This window comes from Quercus lobata, chromosome 3 (genome assembly GCF_001633185.2).
Source record: "Quercus lobata isolate SW786 chromosome 3, ValleyOak3.0 Primary Assembly, whole genome shotgun sequence".
In the NCBI taxonomy this organism is placed as follows: Eukaryota; Viridiplantae; Streptophyta; class Magnoliopsida; order Fagales; family Fagaceae; genus Quercus; species Quercus lobata.
The window spans coordinates 28,889,218-28,899,205 of record NC_044906.1 but is presented as its reverse complement, the minus strand read 5'-3'; the positions used below and the strand labels follow the sequence as shown (position 1 = coordinate 28,899,205).

At 30.8% G+C, this 9,988-nt stretch overlaps 1 long non-coding RNA gene across 1 annotated transcript; it reads right to left on the bottom strand.

The window, feature by feature from the left end:
* Positions 1–3,872: 3,872 nt before the first annotated feature.
* Positions 3,873–6,254, bottom strand: LOC115978720. The gene is made up of 3 exons (XR_004088844.1): positions 5,889–6,254; positions 5,233–5,291; positions 3,873–4,462 (listed from the first exon to the last, which is right to left on the bottom strand). It is a non-coding gene; the product is annotated as an uncharacterized LOC115978720 (long non-coding RNA).
* Positions 6,255–9,988: the final 3,734 nt, after the last annotated feature.

Here is a 9,988-nt window from a genome sequence, read left to right as displayed (position 1 = left end):
TCGCTGTCGTCATCGTCGATCGTCATCGCCATCATCATCGTCGCTCCAATCTCGCTGATCTCTCTCTCTCTCTCTCTCTCTCTCTTTTGGTGGTTGGTTGTTTTGATCGCCATCATCATCGTCGCTCCGATCTCGCCGATCTCGCCGATCTCTCTCTTTCTCTCTCTCTCTTTTTTGGTGGTTGGTTGTTTTGATTGTTGGTGGTTGGCTGATTTTGGTTGAAGGTGGTAGGTTGATCGGGTTGTGGGTGTGAGATTTGGGTTGATATTGGTGTTTGAGTTTAGGTTGATCGGGTTGGTTGATTTTGGTTGATCGGGTTTTGATTGTAGTGTTTGTTTGAGTTTTTTTTTTGGTAGCAGTGGCTGATATTGGTGGTCGGTGGTTGATCTGTGGGGGTGGCCGGTGGTTGCGGGTTGTGGATTGTGACGATTGATCTGCGGTGTGGGTTATTGTTACTGTGGCGGTTGTTGATGATAATAGAAAGGAGATAATATATTATTTTAATATGTAATAAATATTATTTTAATATATAAAATTGAATTATAAAATATCTGATAAATGAGATGTTACAAAATGATATAATAAAATAATAAAATAAACATTTAATATTATCAAATAATATAATTTTTTCACCAGCTGTTACGGATGCTCTAATTACTCTTTGCTATTCTATGCCTTTAGTATATTTGTACGGTCGTGCTGTTTGTTCATTGAGACAAGTCTAGCTAAGGCTACTACAATTATTTCTACTGCTAGTTTCTAGGACTGTCCCATAGACTAGGGGGCATTGTTTCTCTAGCTGTCTGCTGTCTATGGCTACTACGATTTTTTAGCCTATACAGTGTCACATAAATTGATTTTCTTTTATGCTCTTAATGGAGAGACACCAGACACACCAGTACACCACCATCAATGACAAACGACATCTTCAGACTTCAATTATTGAACAGCATCTCATGATGGTACAATATTATAATAATAATAATTATATAATTGTTTTATAAAATTTATTATTATTTTTTAATGATCATAAGAAAGTGTTTGGTACGTTACATTCAAATATTTTCAGTTTTTAAATAATATTACATATATTTTTATATTTTTTTTTACCAACACAAATTACTACATATATTTTCAAATAACAAAATATATGTTACCAAACACCTTGTAAGATTCATCCTTTGTTTCTATTAATATTGTTAAAAAAATTATATGAATTGTGTTACTTTAGTATTTGTGGGCTATATTCGGTAATAAAATTTTGTGTACTTTTGTCTCTTATTTCAATATGTTTTTTTTTGGGAAAATTTTATATATATATATATATATATTTTTTTTTTGAGAATTGGGAAAATTATATTTGATGAAAAGTATTGGAGCCTTGTCTAACCGTGATCAATGCTATTCTAGCTAGCGAGTAGCGACCTTCTTGTGACCTTCATACGACATGTCTTGCTTGCAGGTTAGAAAGTACGAACACTTCTTTAAAGTGTCGTATTGGTATATTTGTGTCATACTAATACTAGATGTGAATTTTATTTAAAACACCTATTACAAAAACAAATAAAAGAGACACATTACACAATAGTAATTCCATCATTTTTATATGTTTGTTTTTATGGGAAAACACTAGAAAACAAATTTTGAGAATTATTTCTAAAAACACAGTTTTTCAGTGATGTTTAGAACACTTTTAAAAATGTTAACCAAACATGCCTAATTAACTTACTAGTTCATGGTTGTCATGAATGTGCAGCTAAGTTTCTCCTTTTCCTTTCCTATTGTAAGTCATTCATGCATTTAATTTGAATTAATCCCGTGGTTTCATCCTAAAACAAGATCCTTTCCATTTCACTTGAAATAAGAATGTACAATTCATGATTAAAATTATATTTCTTGGATTTGACCATGTCACGTTATATAAAATTTTAAATAATGTAGTACTAGGTGTCCGTTTGGTATGATTAATTTTACCAGTTTATTTTACTATTCAGCTTATTTTTTATACTATTTATAGGTCTCACTATATTTTTTGATATTATTCATAAATCTTACTGTACTATTTCAACTAACTTTTACATTTATTTACAGTACTTTCAGTAAAAAGTTTTCAATTTCAGCAAAATAAGCGGATCTCAAACAAACCCTAGATATACATTTTTATATTTATTATTTAATCTAAATTATAAAATAGATCAATTTTAAATGTAGAAGGTCCTAATACTTAATGCTATTTTATTACAATCTTTTGGCAAGTTATTTGCAACATCTCCCTCTCTCTCTCTCTCTCTCCGCGCAAAGAGGGATTTTATGAGAGGAAAAGGCAAAAACCTAATATTTTTCTTACCAATTTGGATCGTCTCTATTGGTTAAATTCACTTTATTTATTTTGGTATTTGCTTTGCTCATTACCAAGAAGACTCTTTATTGGACATTAATTCTTAGGTGATAGATCTTTGGATCATGTAAGATAGGTGTTTAAACCCTTTTCGTCTTATCACTTAGCCTTCAAACCTAGATTTGGGGATTTAGGCTAGCACCTATCAAATATAATTTATTATTTTTCTTAGTTTGTAACTATGAATTAAGGCGGTGTAATTTTTCTTTAGATTTTAACTAGGAAAATAGCTACGTAAATTTTTGTTCTCAATTTTGAGACTATAATTATAGATTTTATTTTGAATAAATGTAATATCATTTGGTTTTCTTGGTTTTGTTCAAACTCCATTATGCATCCCTCAATCTAGGGAATAAACATTATTAGTCCAACCTAGACTTATTATACTAAAGAGAGAGAGAGAGAGAGATCCAACCACTTTTTTTTTTTTTTGATAGGGAAAGCTCCAACCACTATCTTCCACACACAGCATCACCGACAACAAAAAACCTTAACAACTTTGAGAAACATCCTCGCCAACATTGAGACCCATACTCATATTTAAAATAGATAGAAGTTTTAATTTTTATATTTCTTTTTTATTGGACTAGCGTTTAACAGTCTCATCAATAACTAAATCAAATGGAAGAATGCTATTGTAAATGATATGAAATATTATGGACAAAAATGAAAGCATTTTAAATATAAGAGACCAAAATAAAAGAAAACTCAAACATAAAGTAAGAAAGGTAAGGAAAAAACATTAATGATTTAGTCTTATTATTATTTTTTGTAACTATATAAGGGATCGTGTATAGTGAATACTCGTTTAAAACATCATATAAGATTGTGAGATAGAATGCAAAAATATCCTGCTTGTGAAGTAAGGAAAAAACATTCATGAATTTCACTTTAGTTTGTTTTCAACTTTTAAAGGCTCATAGAATGGAAAGCGTTTTCCACTTTTAAAGAGTGAAAAAAAATTTTCTATAGCCGTATATGCCCAAAAAACCATTATAAGGAAAAGATCTATAAAGTATTTTTGATCACTTTGTAACGAAAAACAAGAGGTTCATGGAACGGAAACTATGTTCCACTTTTAAAGAGTAAAAAGATATTTTTTATTTTTATTTTTTTATAATATGTTTTTAATATTATAATAATTTATATACTCAGCAAATCGCTCACAAATATCTCACTTCATCCCTTGTCTGTCTCATTCACATTTACCTTTAACTATCATTGCCTCATTATTTACCGATTGTTAATTAATTAATTTATTTCTCAAATGACTTTTTTTATTCAAACCGATCACTTTTCCACTTAATTGTTTATGTATATTCCGAATTTAACGTCTATTTTTTGAGGCTCTCAAATTGGTATTGTAAATAATTTTTACGTATTTGAGACCTATTTTCATGAATAATTTTCTTTTTATAGTAATATCTTATGGTTGCAATTATAAATAATAATTAAAAAAAAAAAAAACCTTCATAGTCAAATAATTGGAAAAAAAAGACAAAAACAAACTTATGACAAGGGATGGTCCCATTATGGTAGGGATTGGAAAGAGTGCTAATAGACTAGGTTTTGCAGTCGAATTGACAGCAAGGTAATATTGATGAGTGGCTTGTGTTATGACACACTTCACATGTCTTTACGAGAGAACTGAGAGGGACAGCACCTCACATGTTTGCATTTTCTCTGCATTTGTACGTTGTAGGGTCGACATCACATTCCATATCTACGCAACAAGTCCAGGGGGACTGCCTCAGCTTTCAAGAATTTGTGATACTTTTTTGGTTTCTTGCTTCCTCTGCACAAACCATGTGAATGGTAGGAAGGAAATGTCCCACAACCTTTGACACTTGTAGGGTAGGGACTCATACTTTCGTATATGGCCCGTATCCTCATTCCTCGCTTCTCTTCTGGAGTGTGCCAATTTTTGTTGCTTCTCTGAATTTTTTGAAGAATCTTTTCTGGGGACTTTTTTATCGTGTTGTCTCAGTCTGGTGAAAATGAACGGTACGAAACAGTTCCTTTGATGTGAACACTGCTATAATTAACTCTCTCCAAAGTCCAAACCTTCAAGCAAAGATACATCCACAACATCTTAACGTTAAAGTCTTTTGAAATATTTGTGAGTTAAAAAAAAGAGTAATGTTTAAAACTGAATATAAGTTGCTAAAATGTTCAACCAAACGGCAGGCCCACTCAACGAATTTGGGGTCTGGTGAAAGCTTTATACCGAACTTTTTACTATATTTAATTATAAATTCATATATTTTTTTAATTAAAATTTATTTTTCATGTTTTTTAAAGTGTAAAATTATTAATTAAATTTTTGCATTTAAATTCCGCTAACATTTTCTTTTCAATTGATAATATGATTAATTCACTTAATCTTTCTTATGACATAGTTGATCTTAAATATGGTTTTATTAATTTAAATTTTGAAAAACTTCTTTCTACGAAAGCAATTGTAACAGGTATAGTTAGTAATATTTTGAAAACAATACAAAAATTTGAAAAAGATTCTAACCTCTTTATATAATTTAGTACATTAATCGGAGAGTTTTCATTTATTTACAAAACTTCTTTTAAAACTTTTAAAACTTCTGCAAGATTTTGTTTTTTACCAATAATAAATTTGTCCATAGCTCATTTTTGATATTCAATTAGTTCTTTTTTTTATTTATTTTTTATTTTTTTAAGTTTTTCATATCCGGATGGATATTTTCTAGTAGACATTTGTAATTAAAAAATATTTATGAATAAATAAAATATAATCTATAATAAAAAAAAATTACAATTTAACTAGAATAATATAAATTTAATGTATAAAACAATAGAACCTGGTTTATCAAAAACACAATTGCAGCTTTACTTAATATGATCACTTTACACTTTAAACCTGCACAAAAAATTTAAACTTAATATTAATACAAAGTAAATTATTCTAAATTGATTGGATCCACTAAGAGTTAAAGACCAGCCCACTAACAAAATGTGTAAGATTCAATTTAAATCACTTGATCCACTAAGACTAATACGAGCCCACTATCCCTCAATGGCTCCATCCAGACCATCCCACTAAATCTGATTTCTAAAAAAAAAAAAAATACTGTGTAGGACTAGGATGATAGGATCACTGGATGAGATTAATACTTTAGAAAACGTGTAGGACTAGATCACTTTCACTTGATCAATACTTTAACTTCCATACCACTAAATTTGATTTCTTAAAAAAAAAAAAAAAAACCAAAACAAAACGTGTAAGACTAGAAGTCTATAATCAAGATTTTAACTCTTTAAGTGGGTCTTCAGATACCATAGCCTTCTAAAAAGAGTAAAGAGATCTGTCTTCAAAAAACCCAGCACTAGCAGCTAGCAGCAAACAAAAAACCCAGCAGCAAACTCCTCCAAAAAAAAAAAAAAAAAGGAAAAAAAAAATCCAGCAACAAACTATCAAGAAGACGAAAGAGGCAAAGGAAGAGAACAAAAAACGAACCTGAAATGATGATATGTGAACACACCAAGTCTATTGCCAACACCAATTGATAAGTAAGCCAACTAAAAAGAGTGGTTTTTTTTTTTTTAGAATCAAGATGGAGAAAGTGAGTGTTTTTTTTTTTGCCTTTTCTTATTTGTCTCTTCTTTCCTTTTTCTGCCTTTTGTAATTTTTTCTTCTGCATTTTGTTACTTGAATATTGAGAAAATCAGTCATCAATGTCTCTCTTTCTCTTCCTCTTTACATTTCAAGTAATAAACATGGTTTTCTTAATGAAATGTGGAACAAAGGTTTGATCTAGAGAATATTTAGATGTGATGATTTTTTGCTGAGAAAGCTAAAGATTTAAGATGTGATTGGCCTTCATGTCACTACAGCCTTTTTGCTTTGTGAGAAACGGGCTTTATATATATATATATATATATATATATTTAGATGAGAAAGCAAAATTATATAATATATTATTACTATTGGGGCCTCTTACATGTGGGGGGCCTTAGGTGGTGGCCTAAATGGCCTATAGGTTCAACTGGCATTGCCAAACGGGCCCTAGATGGAATTATTTTAAGCATATCTCGATCACGAGAGTTGGTTTGGATGGTCCATGGTCAGGTTTCCAGAAGTACCTTATTCGGGGTCTCGTACGTGTGAGAATATGATAGAATGTATTGGTGTGAGCATTTAGACGAGGTTGTGCATAATTTCTCTATTTTGGTCTATCAAAAAATTTAAGATAAAATATTATTTTAGTTTATAAACTTTACTCAAAGTTTTTTTTTTTTTTTTTTTTTTTTTTTTATCTTTGAATTTCAAAAATTATTTGCTAAAAAAAAATTCAAAAATTATCTTTTTATCCTTAAACTTTATATATATACATATTAGTAGCTTAGACATTAGAGGCAAAAATAGGGATAAAAATAAATTTTTTTAATAGTTTAAGGATGAAAAAAAAATTCAATAATTTAGGATAGTAGCGAAATATTTTCAATATTTTTAGGATAAAAAGATGGAATTTTCAATAGTTTAGGGACTAAAAAATAATTTTTGAAATCTTAGGAACTAAAAAATTATTTTTACTTCCCATTTTTCAATTTACAATACAACAAATTAAAATTTTCTAAACCAACCAATACATATTCATAATAGGATAAAGTTTAGTTACAAAATTTGTTGTAACCTTATACTACAACTTTATTTAATATCTTTTTATTGGATATGAATTTTGAAAAATAAATTGTTGGATTACATCTTTTTCTTATATTCTACCTACTTATAAAATTTCTAGAAAATTAAAGATCAATAACTATGTCATCAATAAATTCTTTAAATTGCAAGTTTTTGTAATATAAAATTATGCATAAAATATAAGTTTATAGATTATATAGTAAAGAATATCTGATTGATACAAAAGTTGACATGTGTAATAAGAGTATAAAAAATATGTAATTCAACGGAAGATTTTTAAAATATGTAGTAATATTTATTTTATTGGGTAAGGTTGTAACCTTATGTTACAACTAATTTTGTAACTAAACTTTATTCTTCATGATATATTTATTCTTGGGGAAAAAAATAAAAGGACAAAGTTTCACAATAAACTTAAGTTGTAGCCTTAAGACTACAACTTCACTCAATTTCTATCTATTTGATGTGGATTTTTAATCATGCTGTTTTTTTTTGGATTTTGGGTTCTAAAAGTGTTTGTTTCATTTTTTTTTTTTACTTGATTTATATATTTTTAGATATGTTATTTGGATATAGGGTGACGGAGTTAAATTTTTAAAAAGTATTTTTTGTGGAATAATTATTAATATCTAATGTACTTTGATGGTCGTTAAAATTGTGTACGTAAATGTTGTTAAAAAATAAATATTTTCTCTGCCTTAGCCTTTGAGTTCTATCTATATATCTATTAACTCTAAGAAAAACTTCCCTAGCCTAGTTTTGTGACTAGTTTGGATAAGAGTAGGTTTGAATATAGAGAAGATCAAATAAAGTGGACCCCAAAGAACTCATTATACTCAATGGCAGTTCTATGAGGATAATTCTTAAGTAATTCTAGAGTAATACTTTGGACTCTCACAAAAGGGGTGAGGCCTATACATGGGTCCCATCATAGGGCCCCACACATTTTGTGAGAGACCAAGCACTCCTTTGAAAATGCCTAATTTTTTATTTATTTATTTATTTTTTTTCTGTATTACGAAGGACGGGGAATTTTTCCGTTGTTATGGTTCCAACGGCCATGAGAAAGTAAGCAAGGAGAGCATCTGCCATTGAAGAAATTTTTTGATGAGGTATTCACTTTGAAAGACCAACCCCTGAAGGAAAAGGAAGTGGATTGGGCCTAGTTGATAGACCAAGAAGCCATACGACTATAATGCTAGCACCCGTGTAGGGTAGGGACGTGACCATCACCAATATGGACAATATGTCAATTTGAATTTCTTAATTAGCTTTGATGTAATTTCTCAAGCTTTAAATAAAATGGAGTTTGATTTGAATTAATTTTGTGTGTCATTTGATAATGAAATTCTACACATGAATGATTCCTATGAAATTGAAAATGAAACTAATAAAATGTAAGACAGTAAAATTGAACCTGTCGAACATCAAACTATCACAAATGATGAAAATTCACATTAAATTCAGATCATATGCACCATATCCTCACAAGAGGGAAAGACCTCAAGGCCCTCTTAAGAGAATTCCAAAGGGTCTTCACTACGTCATCGGAGGATGTGCCTAAAATTGATCCCAAACTTGCCTAACAACATATCCCATAATTCCCACACATGAAACTAGCAAAACAAAAGATATGCTGCTTGTGACCCTCGTGACTCCTTAAGTTACGAGAAGAATTGAGTAAACATCTAAAAGTTGAATTTATCAATCGAATGGACCAAGCGATTGGATAGCTAGCTATATAACATCATCCTACTATCCTAGTACTTAAGAAGAAATGGATCGAGTGTAAGAATGTATGTCGATTGCAAGGATGTGAGCAAGGTTTTTCCTAAAAGATGATTCTCCGTTCTCAAATATAGACATGCTAGACAATAATACCACAGGTAGTGCATTGATGTTTTTCATGAATGGGTTCTCCAGCTACAACCAGGTTAGGATGACACTGGACAATATTGACTAAGACTAGTTTTGTCATGAAGTGGGTCGTTTATTACTACACTTTCATGCCCTTCGATTTGAAGAACAACCGGGCCATGTACCAGAGGATGGCTACAATCTTGTTAGTTGTTATATGACATGATGAATAAGGAGGTTGTGGTATGCATAAATGACCTGATTGTCAAATCCAAGGATAGGGAAAGCCATGACCAACATTCAAAAGTTCTTTTGAACCAATCAAGGAGTGCAAGCTTTGGTTAAACCCACAAAAGTTTACCTTTGGGGTGACAATTGGAAAGTTGATAGGGTTTTTGGTAAGCAATAGAGGCATAGAAGGGGGCCCAATATAGGTCAATGCCATTAGGTAAATGCTCATGCCTTTTAATAAGAAGAAGATAAAGGGCTTTCTTTGGGAGGTTATAGTACATAAGTCGTTTCATAGCTGAGCTTACCTTCACCTGTCCATTTTCCATGTATTGATAAAAGGAGAACCTAAGGTGTGGAATAAAGATTGTTAAAAAGCCTTCAACACCATTAAAGAATACCTCCCGAACCCATCGGCCCATATCCTACCCAAATCTAGAATACCTATGTTTTTGTACCTTTTAGTCATTGACGATGCTCTAGGAAGTATGTAGGCTCCGGAGGATAAGGAATGATATGTAAGGGCCATCTAAATACCCAACCAAGAAGCTGGACAATTACGAAACAAGGTACACGACAATAAAAGAAAGGTTTATAATAGAGCAATTTTCCTAACTCCTGATAGACACTTATTAGGAATGAAATGAGGGGTTCTTGAATGAAGACCCGTTCTTTGCAAAGTTAGAAAATACATAGAAAATGCACTTCGATGGGGTAGTTAACCATATGGCAATAGGATTGGGATTTTGCATGTAGTGCTCAATGGGTCACACATATCAATCCCAGTGAAGCTGAATTTTGATGTCATTAACAACGTGGCTAACTATGAA